The sequence below is a fragment of the Heteronotia binoei genome, chromosome 3 (genome assembly GCF_032191835.1).
Source record: "Heteronotia binoei isolate CCM8104 ecotype False Entrance Well chromosome 3, APGP_CSIRO_Hbin_v1, whole genome shotgun sequence".
Lineage (NCBI taxonomy): Eukaryota > Metazoa > Chordata > Lepidosauria > Squamata > Gekkonidae > Heteronotia > Heteronotia binoei.
In genome coordinates, this window is record NC_083225.1 from 99,960,998 (window position 1) to 99,977,581 (window position 16,584).

Consider the following 16,584-nt stretch of genomic DNA (forward strand, 5'->3'; position numbering starts at 1 on the left):
TATGGCTGATTGGAGAGCCGTGGCCTGCAGAGCGATAGGCTTAGCCATTGCACCCAGCACCAGGAAGTCTTATGAGCGTGCCATGTGGCAGTTTGAGGACTTTAGGGCTGAGGTAGGGTATCGCATTATTTGGCCCATCCCTGTGGAGCAGCTGCTCCATTACTGTGTTGCTTTGAGAGGTAAGGGATTGGCCGTGCGATCAATTCGGGGACGCATGTCTGCGTTGGCCTTCGCTAGCAAGGCTCTGGGGTTCAAGGAGGAGACAGCAGATTTTCGTATTCGAAAGATGCTGGAGGGGTAGTCAAGGGAGTCTGGGCCTATGCCCGATACTAGGGTCCCTGTGTCTCCTGAGATTCTTCGGGGTTTAAAAGGGGTTTGGAGCGCAGTGTGTGTGTCTCCTTTTGAGGCAGTTTTGTTCCATACAGCCTCTTTAGTGGCTTTTTTGGGGGCTCTGAGGGTTAGTGAGCTGGTGGCAAGCTCCAAGAGTGATGTTTCAGGCAGAGCGTTGTCGTTGAGGGATGTTACGTTGCTGGCGGGTAAGGTGGTTCTTACCGTCCGGCGATCTAAAACTGACCAAGAGGGCACGGGAACGGTGCTGGAGTTGGGTCAGTGTTTGGAAGTAGAGCTTTGCCCAGTGGCCGCATTGGCCGACTATTTGGCGGTGCGGGGAGGCTGCGAGGGATTGCTGTTTTGTCATGCGGGAGGTAGTCCCCTTACAAGGCATCAATTTTGGGCAGTGACTTCAAAGGCCTTAGCCCTGTTGGGTTTGTCTGGAATGAGGTTTGGTACCCATTCCTTTAGAATTGGGGCAGCTTCTACGGCTGCGACCTTGGGTTATTCTGCTTCGGCCATACAACGCCTTGGCCGTTGGCGTTCCCAGGCTTATAAAGGTTATATTCGCCCTTTGCTCCGCTAATGAGTTTTAGTGAGGAGCCGGGGGGGCTTTGAAGTTTGGTTTGTTTAACTTGTCTGTTTCTTCTTTTTAGATGCTGTGGTTCCTGGCCGGAGGAGCAGAGTTCTCATCTGCGGGCACAGTTATGTGTTTTGGGCGGCACATCAAGCTCGGAGAACTGCTGTTGGCTCTCAGCTGGGGCTCAGCAAACATGTCACGATAGAGTGGAGGGGGCGCCGTGGTCTTCAGTGGCCTGGTTTGCTCCCCCTTTTGTTTCATGGGTCTGGGGGCCCTCCTCCGCAGCTATTGATTATTCACCTGGGAGGGAATGATCTCGGGCTGGTTAAAGGCAAGGCGTTGATCTTGCAGGCCCGAGATGATTTCAGGTACATAAGGAACAGATGGCCTGGTACCATTATAGTTTGGTCGGCCATGATTCCGCGCTTGGTGTGGCGCTGTGCCTGGAATCCAGCAGGGTTAGAAAGGGCTCATTACCGAGCGAATAAGGAAATTCGAAAAGTTTTGGAGGGTGGTTTGGGCCACTATTTGCCCCATCCAGACATTTCTAAGGACTGTCCCGACCTCTACAGAGGGGATGGCGTGCATCTCTCGGAAAAGGGAAATATGCTTTTCCTGAGAGATTTGCGGCAAGGGCTTTTGTTGGTGTTGGGTCTTTCTGTGGGTGCTAAGTCCTAAGTAGAGACTTGGCCTTAGTTGTGGCAGGTTCTACAGGCTTTATGGCACCAGGCGGCCTGGGGAGGACCGGTTAGCCTCCCCCTTTTGGGGAGTTAGGGGTCTGGCAGGATCAACCTTGGGTGTGGCTCGAGGTTTGTGAATGCAGACTGTCCTGGAGACTCGATTGGATGGGTGCCTTTCGCTGAGACTCGCGTCTGGTGTTTGGGCCCTCCGGTGCGAGCCTCCCTGCTGGGCCTGCCTAGCGGGAGCTGTGGGTCACAGCTCCGGCCGGGGGGCCGGGTCTCTTGCCCGCTGGAAAAGGCAGGGGAGCGGTCTGAGGAGACCCCTGGCCCTGACCTGGCCGCAGTTCGGTTGCCCTTGCCGTTGTTGTTTATGTTAATAAAAGTGGCCCATAGTTTTACCAATCTAATTGTGTCCGTCTCTTTATTCCGACTTGGGGGGCAAATCCTTCAGAGGCTTTATTCAAGTTTTATTAAATATGAAAGACACAAAAGACAAATTAGCATGGCATGTGCTTGTGCTTACAATTTGTAGTGTGTCATGGGGTGCCTGAACTGTTCATCTTCTCAGCTCATGACACACAATATACTATATATTCTACTAGATGGGCTAATCTTTTAGGATGGAAGAAGAAGGAAGAGGAGGAGATGGAAATGGAAATGGAAGAGGGAAGGAGGAAGAGGAGAGAGAGGAGGTGATGGGAGAGGAAGAAGAGAAGAAAAAGAAGAGGTATAAATAGAGGGAGAAAAAGGAGAAGGGAAAAAGAGGAGGAAAAGACAGTAGAAGAGAGAGACTAAGGCTGCATCAGCACACTAAATAATGCATTTTCAATCTACTTTTAATGCACTTTCCAACTGGATTTTACTTGTGGGAACTGGCAAAATCCAGTTGGAAAGTGCATTGAAAGCAGTTTGAAAGTGCATTATTTAGTGTGTGTGATCATAGCCAGAGGGGAGAATAAGAAGAAAAGCCATTAAGTTGCAACTGACTCACGGTGACCCCAGCCGTGGGCTGTTTCAGGCAAGGTGGTTTGTCATTGCCTTCTGTGACGGAACCGGCCCGATTCTGCCTTCAGACCCGGTCCCGTCAACTTCCTATTGAGTCGCCAACTCCTGGAGGGAGCTATTTCTCCTTTGGCCACTTGGGCTCGCTGCCACCACCTGCTCAGTCTAGGGGTTCAGATTGAGAGGAACAGGACTCCCAACCCCCCTCTCCAGCTATGAGGCCAGGCCTCAAGGTCCTCTGCCACCCTGTACTTGGGTATCAGAGACCACAGCACTTCTTCAGGGAACCCCTGGAGGATTGGCACCTTATCCAACTGCATGCCTTCCCCCTTCCCCGGGGCCCCCTTCATAAAGCAGCGTGGTCTAAGCAGTCGGGATCTATGTGGTACAGAGTTTGACTGCCAACATTCAAAACAGAAAAAAAAATGTTTAATAAGAAGAGAAAGAAAATAAAACAAAAACAAAAACAGTTACATGTAAAAGTTTAGCACAGCACCTGAATAGCAACCAGAGGACAAATAAAGGTGGATTTAAATGCATCTGCTCATCCCTGGTGTAAACTGGCCCTACCTTGTGAATGACTGCCTTGGGGCCACCCCCACAGGCAGGAGCCCAGGCTACCAACCTTTCTCCTTCAGCGCCAGCTGCGGACTGCCTTTTCCTGCCTAACTCAAATAAAAAGAACAAAAGAACTTCCTGCCCCTCTAGGAGGCTTTCCCCCTAGAGGCGCTGGTTTAACTCTGGAAGGGAGGAGGGGTTGGAGGGAGGCTAGGTCAAAGCCTACTTTAGTAGTTTAATGATCCCTCCCAATGAAGCACCAACATTGACTAAGATGGCATTTCTCCACACCTTCCACTACATAGCAATCCCAATCTTCCTCGGTGGTCTCCAATCTAAGTACTGATTATGGCCAGCTCTCCTTAGCTCCCATGCCCTGACAAGCTCAGGATAAACTGGGCTAATTTGTGATGCTAGAGGTTACGGATTTATATTGTTGAGGAGGTTGGGTCAAGAAGACCCTCAAGTCTTCTAAAAATGCTAATGTTATGCTGTACCTGTCTATTTGCAAGATCCAAATATTAGGTCAACTATCAGTCACAACTATCTAAAAATCAAGAAGAAAAAATCAGGTGCTCATGTGTAAGTCCACCTTCCATTGGTCATTATACTATGCAAACATGGGACATTTTTCCAGGAACAGATCTAGTTCAAGGAAACGAAAGATAATTATGTCAGTTATTGCTAGCATTTTCTGAACACTTCAGAATGTAGCTGATGAAACCCATCAAACTGTTTGGGTCTGCAGCAGTGGAGTTGTGACAACAAACTGACCATTGATTGCTCAGTGAAAAGGGACTATATCTTTAACTCTGCTCTTCCCTTCATTGCAGGATTGCTCTTTGGAAATCCTATTATCATACTCAGTGTCAAGCCCTCGGAGGTAGATAAAGCTACTTAAGAGTTTAACTGGGATTTATGGTTGAAGAGAAAGACCCAAGAGCATTAAAATTTATTCCCTTAAGAGAATTTTAGTTACCACAGTTGCCCTGCCTTGCAAATTGCCTCCACTTAACAATGCTTTAACAATGCCTTAAAATGTTCAGAAAGACAAAATAGGAATTCTCTTCCAATCAGGCATCCTTTCAAGTAACTAAGAACACTTCAGCTGCCTCATTCATACCTCAACAGCACAGGACTCTGGGTTAATGAAGATATTATTTGCATCACTTATTTGCTGGAGAAAATGAACCACTAAACATTCAACAAGTAAAAATACTCCAGTAATGACTTCATTCATCTGGTGAGCAGCTGATTTTGTTTCCTCTATTCTGAGGAGAAAAAAGCAGGTTCCCATTGCCAAAGGAACAACAACAGTAAAAACAACCAAAAAAAGAGATTCATTTGATTCTCTTTGGGCTGTCCTACTTCAAACAGAGTAAGACAGTCTCCGCATGCCAATAGTTTTAAGCTCCTTTGTCTAAATATTTTAGTTCAAACAAAATTGTTATGACAGTGTCCTACTTCTATCATCTGTTTCTACTCCAATGGTGATATCAATCTCTCCACTCTAAGTCATATAAAGCAAATGAACATTAATAGCAGTACGACTGCCAAAATAACAACTCTTCTCCTTAACACTCAGCTGCTAACATTTACCTTACTACCTGATGAAACTGGAATCAAATTTCTCCTTGATATCTCCTGAATGAATTATCTCAGAGAGACTATCTTGTTGCCTACAGGGAGTCAGGACAGCATACAACAGGCTTTAGCACTGAACTGATGGAAAAAATGTGTCGACTGTGGTTCTGATCTGAAGCTAACCTTCAAGTGAACAACCTGAATATTATTTTCCTGTTAAGTATATGCATATGTCACCCAATATAAAAGAACCCTCCCTGTAAAATCCATTATGCAGACTAGAACTGTACAAAGTATCATAACTACTGGTGACATCACCATGGAAAGTAAGTCAGCAGTTTTTTGTCTGGTTCTGTCTCTTCTTCAATTGTTCCATTTCCTCCTCTTTTGCCTTCCTTGGGGTCCTGAACACAACATGAGATCAAAAATGCTGAGCAAATACCTGCAGGAGACATGACTCAACTGCCTACTAAAAATCAAAACAGCATGCAGGGACTGTGTCCAAACCTTCACTGACTTCACTTTCTTACTCAGTTTTTCCTCTTTTCCCTTTCATCTACATTATCATGTACATGAAGACCCCACACATACTCAAATTGCTATAAAGTGCTACCAGTAGACTATTCCCCATCTTTGAATGCTTGTCCTTTCTTTTAACTGTGGCTGAGCTATGCAGTTGTTCAGAATCCCCCATAACCTACTCCCGAAGAGCAACATAATTACAAAAGAAAAGTGCTTTTTTCATCTCTGATGCTGACCTGGTGAAATGCTCTGCCAGCTGAAATTAACAGTGAGTTAGGAGGGCCAAGACAGTTAGGGTTGACATTAATTTCCTCTCAAAATAATAGCCAATAGTTTTAAGAGAGAAATGCTTTCTCAGTGGCCATTGTTGAGGTTGTGGTACAGAACCACATGTGATATTTATTTACATCATTTACAATTTGCCTTTCTCTTTAAGTATCAGATGTATTGTGCAGTAGCTGTGATATGTCCCTTTATTTGTTTATCAGGATATATATGTCTGCTATACGTTGTCTTTAATATTGATCCATTGATATTGTATTTGTTAAACAACTGTATATACAGAATTAACTTATGTCTTCCAAAGACAACTGAATGATCCTACAGCCTCCACAAGGAGAGCTAAGCTTGCATGTCTATATTTTCCACAGTTTCCACTCTTAATCAGTTTCTTTCTTTATTATGGTGTTGACACTGAATGGCAGAGAATATTTCTACCTGATTCCACAGTAGCAGCAGCTCCATCCCCAGGCTTCTGCTTTCCACAGATTGAGCAATAAATTCCCCACCAGTTGCTGTGTGGCCACATTTTGACTCATAGCTCCCTCCAGTTTCTCTCATGTCTCTAAAAAACAAGATCAGGAAGATATGGGGGAAACTGGAGGGTGCTGCAGGTCAAAATGCAGCTGCATATCAACTGGTGGAGAATTGAACGTTTGATGTGGGAAAAGCAGAAGCCCGGTGTAATGAAGATCTCTCTTAAAGGGTATTGTGGATTTTAAAAATCTAATTATATATATAATTATATATATATAATTATATATATATATATATATATAATTATATATATGGTGGTTTTGATTTCTGGGCTGCTTGCCAATTTTTATTCTTCCAGCAGTGTTTTGGTTATGTGTGACCTTGGAAGTTGATCTCCTTCTAATTAATGGTCACTCTCAGCTGCACTAGGAAAGTCAGCTTAGGTTGATTGGTTCTTCCGGGATGCCCATTTTTGGTTTGTCATTAGCCAGCTGAAGGGGATTTATATTGTTCCCCAAAACCACTTTTTTACTACTGTTTTTTTGGCAACAAGCCATCCTGCTTACCGGCTGGTGATTATGGTGTGATGTAAGTCGTATTAGTTAGTTATATTTTATAACGTTGTTGTTTGTTTGCACCAGTCTGTTCTAAAACTGCCTGCAAGCTTGACAGTGTCCTATTACTTTAAGGTGAAATGGAACTGCCTAAGATTGAGTCATCCTTGAGTACAGGTGCTGTATTGTCATCAGGTGTGAGCCAATTAACCAATTTGGAATGCGATTGGTTAAGGCCACTAGAAATGCAGTAGCCAGCTACCAGTTCAGTGTGGGATAGGAAAGGACAGTACTAGTGTGGCATACTGTTGGATGGATATTGGAATTGATGACTGTGGACTGTGTATTGACTAACTTATTGGACTCTGTATTTGTACCTCTGCCTGGCTCTGTGTGTATGTAAGTGTATGGCTATTGGACTGCTTATTGACTCCGATACCTGCCTGAACCCAATACAGTTTGTTGAACCTGCTATCTGTGTAGAGTGTCTTCCTTGGGACTGCAACTGAGACTGGTCTGACCAGTGGGAACTTCTGTTACAACTCTGTCACAGCTCAATAAAGTAATGTTTTTGCTTATCTTTGAATTGTGTTGCCTTGTATGTCACTGTAAAGAAAACACCTTGCTCTGCCTCAAGCTGAGGGGAGTGTAGGTTGTTACATGGTAAGCAGCGCTGGGATATGTGATTTGGTGTGGCATTCAAGGCAAGGGTGTTTGAGGCTGTGCAGGTGTTTTATGAGGGCTGCGAGCTGTTTGTTATTTTGATAGATAGTCAGGATGGCTGAGAGCTTGAATCCTTTTGTGAATGGAACAGAGGAATTTACATTCCATACATTGCAGACAGTGGATGTTACAGGAAGACCTGACTTGTTTGTCTCTCCCCAGGATATACAAGGAAGATCAGAATTTTGCCCTGATCCTTCATTAGAGTCAAGCCATGTTAAGCCCAGGCGGAGAGATTTTCAGGGCAGAGATTTATGGCAAGAAGAAACTCCCAGGCATACAGCTGAGTTTTTGGCATGGGGGGAGGAGCAGAGATTGATTGAGCTCCCCCCTCAGAGACATTCTGATTTGGAATTTCAGGAGATTAAACCAGATAGATGCTGTGGGGTTGGGAATCAATGGCTACCACAACCATGGGAACCTGCTTTTTGGACACCAACAGGAGATCAAGATGGGGAGTCTCAGACACAAGAGGCTAAGGGTTTACAATTACCACAACATCTACCCAGACAGAGAGATAAGTATGTAGAGACGGGGCTTGGGCAAAGGAGTGTTACTGCTTCACCTCTCTCTCCCCCTAGACAATGGTCTCGAGCAGCCAGTCCCCTAGGCAGAGATTTGGGGATTACAACTCTCCATGTTGGAATTGGCAGAGGCACCGAGAAGATGGGTTGCCATGGCAAGGGCAGAGGCATGATAGCCCAATGTGGCAATATCAGAGAGAAAAAAGTCCTTGGTGTTATGACAGGAAAATGTTTCCATCATATAAGCCACCTATGGATATTTTGGCTTATTTTTCTCTTTTTGAACGTACCTGTGTAGAGCTGCAAGTTCCCCAACAATTTTATATGATTATTTTGAGATCTTTGTTGTCTGGGGATCTTTTGGAACTTATGGGACAGTTACCTCCCCAAGATGCTCTGTCTTATGACAAGTTTAAAGTTTTGGCTAGGCAGCATTTTGCACTGAATGCTGAAACATATAGAAGAGCATTTAGAAGGGTGGACCGTACTTTATGGACTGGAAGTCTCCATTTGGTTGTAGCCAAGTTGGGGCAGAATCTGGATTATTGGCTAACAGCTGAAGGAGTTAGTAGTTTTGAGGGCCTGAGAGAACTGATTCTGAAGGAGCAATTTCAGAAATTATTGCCAGATGAAATTGCCCCATTGGTCCTTGATAGAGCCCCTGCTACAGTAGAGGATGCGGCAGGCCTAGCACAACTTTTAAAACTGAATAGACAGCGTAGATTTGGAAAGCAGCTTTCAGCTGGAGGAGCTAGCAGTCACTCTGCTGTGACAGAGATGGGTAGGCTGGGAAAAGGTGGGGAGGGGAGTAAATCCTCCACCCCCCAGGAGAAGAGCTCTTCCCTAATAGCTGAATTTCATTCTAGGATGGGCCCTTCTAGTGGAATCTGTTTTTTCTGTAGGAAACCTGGCCATTTACGTAGAGACTGTGAACTTTTAAAAGCTAAAAAATCAGTTAAGGAACTTCCCAGTACTAGCAGTCCAACAGTTTGGATTATTTCCCATGATTCTCTTGCAACCAAGGGCTGGAAGGAAGAAGAAATATTGACAGGTGCTTTAACTGTTTCTCCAGTCACTACTGAATTAGTGGCTGAACCTAGGACTTTTACATTTGCTACCACTCCGACAGAAGCATCTAGTTCAGGAGGAGTTAATTCTGTTCCACCCAGTGTGAATTGGGCAACTCTACAATTTTCAAGAGAGATAAGGATTAATATCCCTGTTACTGCATTTCAGGACTCAGCAAGTGATGTCACTGCAGTTCAGCAATATCTGGTTAAAGACCATCAAATGTTAAACAAATTTGTGTGGATAACTCCTTATGCTTCTGCTGCAGTTCAGAAAGAGCTAGCTAAAGTGGAAGTGGAGTATAAAGGACTGAAGATGGTTTTGCAGGTCATTGTACATCCAGATGCAGCCTGTAAACTTCCAGTGTTGCTGGGTAATGACTTTGGGTATCTTTATCATAAACATACCTTTTTATCTAACCCTGCTTGGTCTGGTGAAACCCATCAGTCTGTAGAAACTCAGACTGAGAGTGAGGGCCGCAGCATTGTGTCTTCTAGTAATAATCTCCCCTGCATGCCAGTTGAGTTGTAAATCTGGAGCAGGCAGGTTGTCAGTTGGGGAGGGGTGAAGAGGTAGCAGTGGAAACGTTGCCTACAAGCAGCTTTGCTCTCCCTTCTTTAACAGAAGATTTAGAAGATTTTAAAAGTGCTCAAAGGACTGATCCAACCTTAGAGACCTGCCGTACTCTTGCAGAGCAACCTTGTAATCCAGATGCTTGTGTTTGGTTCTATTTTGAAAAGGATTTGCTTTATAGGGAACACAAACTAAAAGCTTTTCCTGAAGAATGTGACTCTAGAAAACAGCTTGTGGTCCCTAGTGGGTTTAGAGCTAAAGTTTTGGACTTAGCACATACGTCTGTGTTTGCTGACCATGCAGGAATAAAAAAGACATTGGAAAAAGTAAGTAGGTATTTCCATTGGCCAGGGGTTTATGAGTCAGTACGGGATTATGTTAAGAGCTGTCATACGTGTCAGGTGGTTGGTTATTCAAATGATAACCCCCCAATCACCTTGCAGAGTATTCCTATGAATTCTGCTATTTTTGAGAAAATTGGTATTGATCTGGTGGGCCCATTTAATAAGCCATCACGTGGGGGTAAGAAATATATTTGCACAGTGATTATGCCTCACACATGGTTATAGCCACCCCAATAGCTACTACCTCTGCTGCAAATCTGGTTAAAGATGTTTTAAATGTTATTTTCACTTGGGAATTCCTAAGACTCTTGTATCAGATATGGGGTCAAATATGATGTCTAATTTGACCCAGCAGGTGCTTGCTTTAGCAAAAGAGGATCATCATACCAGTATAGCCTTTCAACATCAAGGGAATGGCTTAGTGGAAGTTACTCAAAAAATGTTAGTGAACATGCTGCGCAAATATGCTCTGGCTCATGGTAGTACTTGGGATAGTGAGTTACCTTTTGTGATAGCTGCTTACAATGACACTGTTCAAGAGAGTTTGGGTTTTGCCCCAAATGAGTTGGTGTATGGTAGGACGCTAAATAATCCCTTATCCCTGTTAAAGAGTCAATGGGAAGGTTAAAACCTCAGTGTGTTGCTGTCTATTTCCAAAACTTACGGCACACTTTGTTGGATGTCTGGGAAGCAGCTCAAAGTAATATAAGGCTGCTCAGGAGAGTCAAAAGCGGTTTTACGATTGTAAGGCTGTAGATAAAGAATTTTTTCCTAATGAAAAGGTGCTGATTTTGAAGCCAGTTAAACCACATAAATTGAGTCCAAAGTGGCTGGGTCCTGGCACTATTGTTCAGAGACTAAGTTCAGTGCTTTATTTAGTGGCCTGTCCAGAATTGCATTCCAAGCTGCGAGAGTATCATGGGAACTCACTTAAAAAATATTATGAGAGAACTGTTAATGTTGTGAGTTTGCAATCAGAGGAAGAGGAGCTGTTTCAGGGTCCCCGTGATTTACTGCCAGAGTACCAAGCTTCATGCTGCCTTGATTATGTTTTGTTTAATTCCAGCTTGTCTGAAGTGCAGACTGCTCAACTATATAGTTTGTTAAAAAAAAACTTTGAGAGTGTTTTTTGTGGACGGCCTGGAAGAACTTCTTTAATAACTCATCATGTTGATACTGGGGCTGCTGCTCCAGTTTCAAGGAGACCTTATCGGGTAAATGATGCTCATGCACAGGATGTGGCTAAGGAAATAGCTGAAATGCTTGAAGTGGGGGTGATCGAACCTAGTTAGTCACCATGGTCATCACCTGTGATATTGGTCCCAAAGAAAGATCAAAGCGTAAGATTTTGTGTGGATTACCATAAACTAAATGCTTTAACAGTGGTTGATTCTTTTCCTCTCCCTCGTATTGATTCATTAGTAGAACGTCTAGGGAAAGCAAGGTTTATTTCTGTTTTTGATTTGACCAAAGGTTATTGGCAGGTACCTTTGACTCTGGAAGATGCCCTAAGATCTGCTTTTGTAACCCAACAGGGATATCAGTTTAAAGTAATGCCTTTTGGGATGCGTAATAGCCCTGCAACCTTTCAACATTTGGTTAACATTGTGATTAGTGGTCTGTCTGAGTACTGCTGTGCTTACTTAGATGATATTGCCGTCTTTTCTGATAGTTGGGAACAACATCTGGAGCATGTGCAAAATGTGCTTCAGCGTATTAAGAAGGCCAATTTAACTATCAAGCTGTCTAAGTGTCAGTTTGGGTTGGCTACAGTGGATTACCTGGGACACAGAGTGGGATCTAGAACCATCAAGCCTCTGCAGGCCAAAGTGTAGTGCATTGTTGACTGGCCAGTACCTACTACAAAGAAACAAGTTCAAGCCTATTTAGGATTGATAGTTATTATAGAAGATTTGTGGCCCATTTCAGTACCCTGGCAGTTCCCCTTACTAAATTGTGTAAGAAAAGTTTGCCTACTAAAGTGAAGTGGACACCTGAATGTCAGAAAGCCTTTGAGGGCCTGAAACATGCTTTGTTACAATCACCTGCTCTGCAGGCTCCTGACCCTACCCAACCATATGTGGTTCAAATGGATGTTTCCCATACTGGCATTGGATGTGTGCTCTTGCAAAGGGGTGCTGATGGGGAGCTGCATCCTATAATGTTTTTGAGTAAGAAGCTTCTGCCGAGAGAGAGACATTTGTCTACTATTGAGAAGGAGTGTTTAGCTCTTGTGCGGTCTCTCACAAAGCTTCATAGTTATTTGTGGGGGCAGAAGTTTGACCTTGAAACTGATCATTGACCTTTATGTTGGTTGGATAGGATAAAAAATTCTAATCAAAAATTACTTAGATGGAGTTTAACCTTACAAGATTTAATTTTGTTGTGACCCATTTATCTGGAAAGGCTAATAAGGTTGCTGATGCCCTTTCTAGAGTGTATTCGGGTGATGATTAAAAATGTAACTGATCTTTTTGTATGGGAACCTGAAAACATTGAAGAGATATTTGTATGTTCTGGTTGGAGAATATGGAAATGGTTGATTGTTTTATTTGTATAATTAGATGAAAATTTTGAGTTAAACAACCCTAAATTTCATCTTGAAGGGAAAGGTGTAATGAAGATCTCTCTTAAAGGGTATTGTGGATTTTAAAAATCTAATTTTATATATATATATATATATATATATATATATATATATATATATATATATATATATATATATATATATATATATATATATATATGGTGGTTTTGATTTCTGGGCTGCTTGCCAATTTTTATTCTTCCAGCAGTGAGTTATGTGTGACCTTGGAAGGAGTTGTTCTAATCTCCTTCTAATTAATGGTCACTCTCAGCTGCACTAGAAAAGTCAGCTTGGGTTGATTGGTTCTTCCGGGATGCCCACTTTTGGTTTGTCATTAGCCAGCTGAGGGGGATTTATACTGTTTCCCAAAACCACTTTTTTACTACTGTTTTCTTGGCAACAAGCCGTCCTGCTTACCGGCTGGTGATTATGGTGTGATGTAAGTCATATTAGTTAGTTATATTTTATAATGTTGTTTGTTTGCACCAGTCTGTTCTAAAACTGCCTGCCAGCTTAATAAAGTAATATTTTTGCTTATCTTTGAGTTGTGTTGCCTTGTCTATCACTGTTAAGAAAACACCTTGCTCTGCCTCAAGCTGAGGGGAGTGTAGGTTGTTACACCCGGTGGCAGAGCAACTTCTACTGCAGAATCCGTCTCCATCTTGGATTCATAATAGCTCTGTTTGAAGAAGAGTTGACTTTTATATTCTCTACCCTAAGGAGTAAATGACTAAGGATTCTTGAAGTGGCTTACAATCTTCTTCCCTTCCTCTCCCTCTCCCCACCTTGTGAGGTAGGTGGGGCTGAGAAAGTTCTTAGAAAACTGTGATTAGCCCAAGGCCACTCAGTAGGCTTCATGTAGAGGAGTGGGGAATCAAACCCACTTCTCCAGATTAGAGGCCACCACTTTTAACTACTACACCACACTAACTACTGGATAAGATGGTAATTACAATCAGGAAGAAGCATTTGCTAACAATCTGCAAGCAAGAATAAATAATAAGTTGTCAAAACACTTATAACTCAAATTTCTGCTTATAACTTGTATGATTTATAAATAGCTATGCTATACAAAAAGTCAGCTTTCTGCAGTGCCTGGACAAGACCACTAAACTAGATTTTCAGGGTTTAATATACAGCCTCATGCCATCTCCCCACCCTGCAGTTCTGATCCTATGTTTGAACGCATGGAAGAATGACTTAAGACTATGACAAGCCATGAAAGGGACAATGAAGAAAAGGGATCCTTCCCCCCACCTTCCCACCACCACTATCACTACAGCACAAGGCACCTCATTTTTCCTTCTGTCTATTTGCAAAGCCATTGATAAAGTCATATGGGGCTGTAAAGATCCTTCTAAGTTCAAGGTACGCAAGATAAAATGAATGTTCATCTGTTTCACTCACTCAAGCACTATAGAGCTTTTTTAAATAAATGGAGGGAGGGAGCTAACTTTATGAACTCAAGGCAACTGAAAGCTAACTGAAAAGTTTCAAAAATGAACCCAAGAGGATACTCCAAACATAATACAAGTTCACATCAACATATCAGCTTGAGTTTCCTTACACTACGATTTCCTGCTTAAAGAGCCGCAGTTTTCCACACCCACATACCAGCTTCATCGTTCAGAGTGAAAGCATGGGAAATTACTAGTGCTGACATGCTTGTAGTGAAAATGATGGGAACCAAAGCTTTATGGCATGAGTCCTCTGGGTTAACCAGTAAAAATATGTCTATGATTAATGTCTGTCTCTTTACTGGTATACTGCTTCCTAGATCTCTAACTATACTTATGTTCTAGGGGAAAGTATTTTTTAAAAAGAACCAGGAAGTTCTTTTACCAGGAACAGAGGCTGAGGAACTTATTTTATAAAGCCTGACTGAAACACCCACTCGGCCCAGCTGCAGCCTATCTAAAGCAAACATCATAGCAATGGCCATTTGCCCAGAAGCAGCATCAGCAGCTCTAGCCCTGGAGCGGAAGGAAGATTGGAAGACAGCTATAGAAATCTAGCCAGAGTGGCTCTGAGTAACTGTCCAGCACAGTCAACAACAGACAGAACTGCTTTGTAGAAATACTCATAATCATGACATATTAGCAATAGCCAATCTAGTGGAAGGGCTCTTGATTTTTTTTTTTTTAAAAAAAATATTAGGTGACACGACTCTTTTTGAAACTTACTGTGGCCCAAATAGGTTGTTAACAGCTTTAATTAAAAGCCTAACCCCACATAACATATACAACTCTACATATGGGTCACATTATAAACAGGAAAGAGGATTTTTCCTTGCCACTAAGTCAATGCCAAAACCTGTACATTAAACTTGAATGGTTTGGATTTTGTTACTTTAAACTTGTTCCAGTATGTTAAGCTCAGTTGACAGATTTTGGTACAGGAAGAACAACTGAACCTGAAAAGAAATAGAATTTAATGGCACTACTGTTTTGTTTTTTTTTAAGGAATTTATTTACTTCTGCCCTCACCAGGTTGGATGGCTTTCATGTTACATTTTCTGCACATTACTCTGAATTTTTTAACGTCTTGACATTCATAAATATGTTGTATCTTTATGTATTCACTATCAATCAAAAAGAAAAGTAATCCCCCCATGTGAAACAGCATTATGCTGGAAAACTTTATTCATAAATAGAATAAGATAGAAATCTTCAGATAAATACCCATTTGCTATGGGTGAATACTAAAAGCATATTTGGATGATCATCAAAATTAATTAAATATGTTCCCCTTGAGCTGCTATGTCTGTGGCTCAATCTCAGTTTGAACCTAATTTGTCCATAGTCAAAACTTCAAAGCAGAAGACAGTCAGCTAAAGGCAATTGATCTGTCATGTTACCTTGAACTCATTATAACAGTCTAAACTGCTTTAAAAAGAAGCAGCTTGATGTTTGTGGAACAAGATGAAAAGGGCCAATCTGTACTTGTAAATTTTGCACAAAGTTCTATTTCTGTACTGAACAAATACAAGAATTTGCTGCAACCTGCTCCAAAAATTGAAAAGAAAAGAAAAACCTTTATCCAAGAGTGTTTTCCACACATACAAAATTTTAATTGCTTTAATGGAAGTCAAGCTGACCCAGAGGTTCTGAATTTGTCCAAGCTTTCTTGACATGTTTAAGGGTACATGACCATCTTACAGGAAACTTATTCTTTTAAGCTGTTGCCCACAGTAGTCTCATAGGAGGAGTGAAAGTATATATTAGGAAGGAAAGTGCTTAGACACCTGGGCAGGGGGATGGGAATCAGCTCAGTTCATTCACTCAGCAGCTGTGCTATATAAGTATGGTGGAAGAGTGGTGTGACCCTCTCCTTTGCCAGTAACCCCAATGTGAATTGAACCTTCTTTGGACTGATGGATCACATAGAGTTCCAGCTTGTGGAATCGCTCTCCCAGAAAATAAGTATAGGTCTTGTGTTCAAGCCATAGGGTCAAGTTCTAGTACAGGGCTGTAGCCAGGATTTTTAATTTAGTGGGACACATGGCCAAGATTTTCTGTTTAGGGGGGTCAGTTAAAGAGAGAAAAGGAGGGTGGAAAGAAAGCAACTTTAACTTTAAATGCATTCTCCAAGCCCCCAGCTTGGCTTGGAGAAGGGATTTAAAGAGTCAAATGCTTTCTCCCATCTTGCTTGCTCCCTTGGTCTTACCCCATACACTGAACTCCTGGCTCCAAGATCAGCCTGTGGCAGGAAGGTCTCTCTATCTCTCCCCCCCCCCCTTACAGGCAGACCCGCTTTGAGACTTCTCTTGCTGGGCAGTTTACACTACCGGGCAAGAGAAGCCAGCCCCAGGATCTGCATGGGGTGGGGAAGTCTCTCCTCATCACACGCAGACCCCACTTGGAGGCTTCTATTGTCCAGCAGTTTGGAACTGGAAGTTGGGGGGGGGGGGCTAGTAGTGGGGCCATGGTATTGAAGTGGTGGGACTGGGACCAGGGGGGCATCATAATTATGGGCCTGAACTAGGACCTAGATTATCTTTCTCCTTCATATTCTAAGCACCCATGCAGGGAACCTGGGACTTCATTAAAATGTTTAGAAGAGAGGGGGGTGAGGGCTGATGCTTTTCCTTATATGGTCATCCCTCCTACCCCCAGTTCCATCATAAAGAAGGCACTGTCAGGCTATCCAGCTCTGCCTGCTGAGGCAAATCATTCTGCCTCCCAATGTCTCTGAGTTGT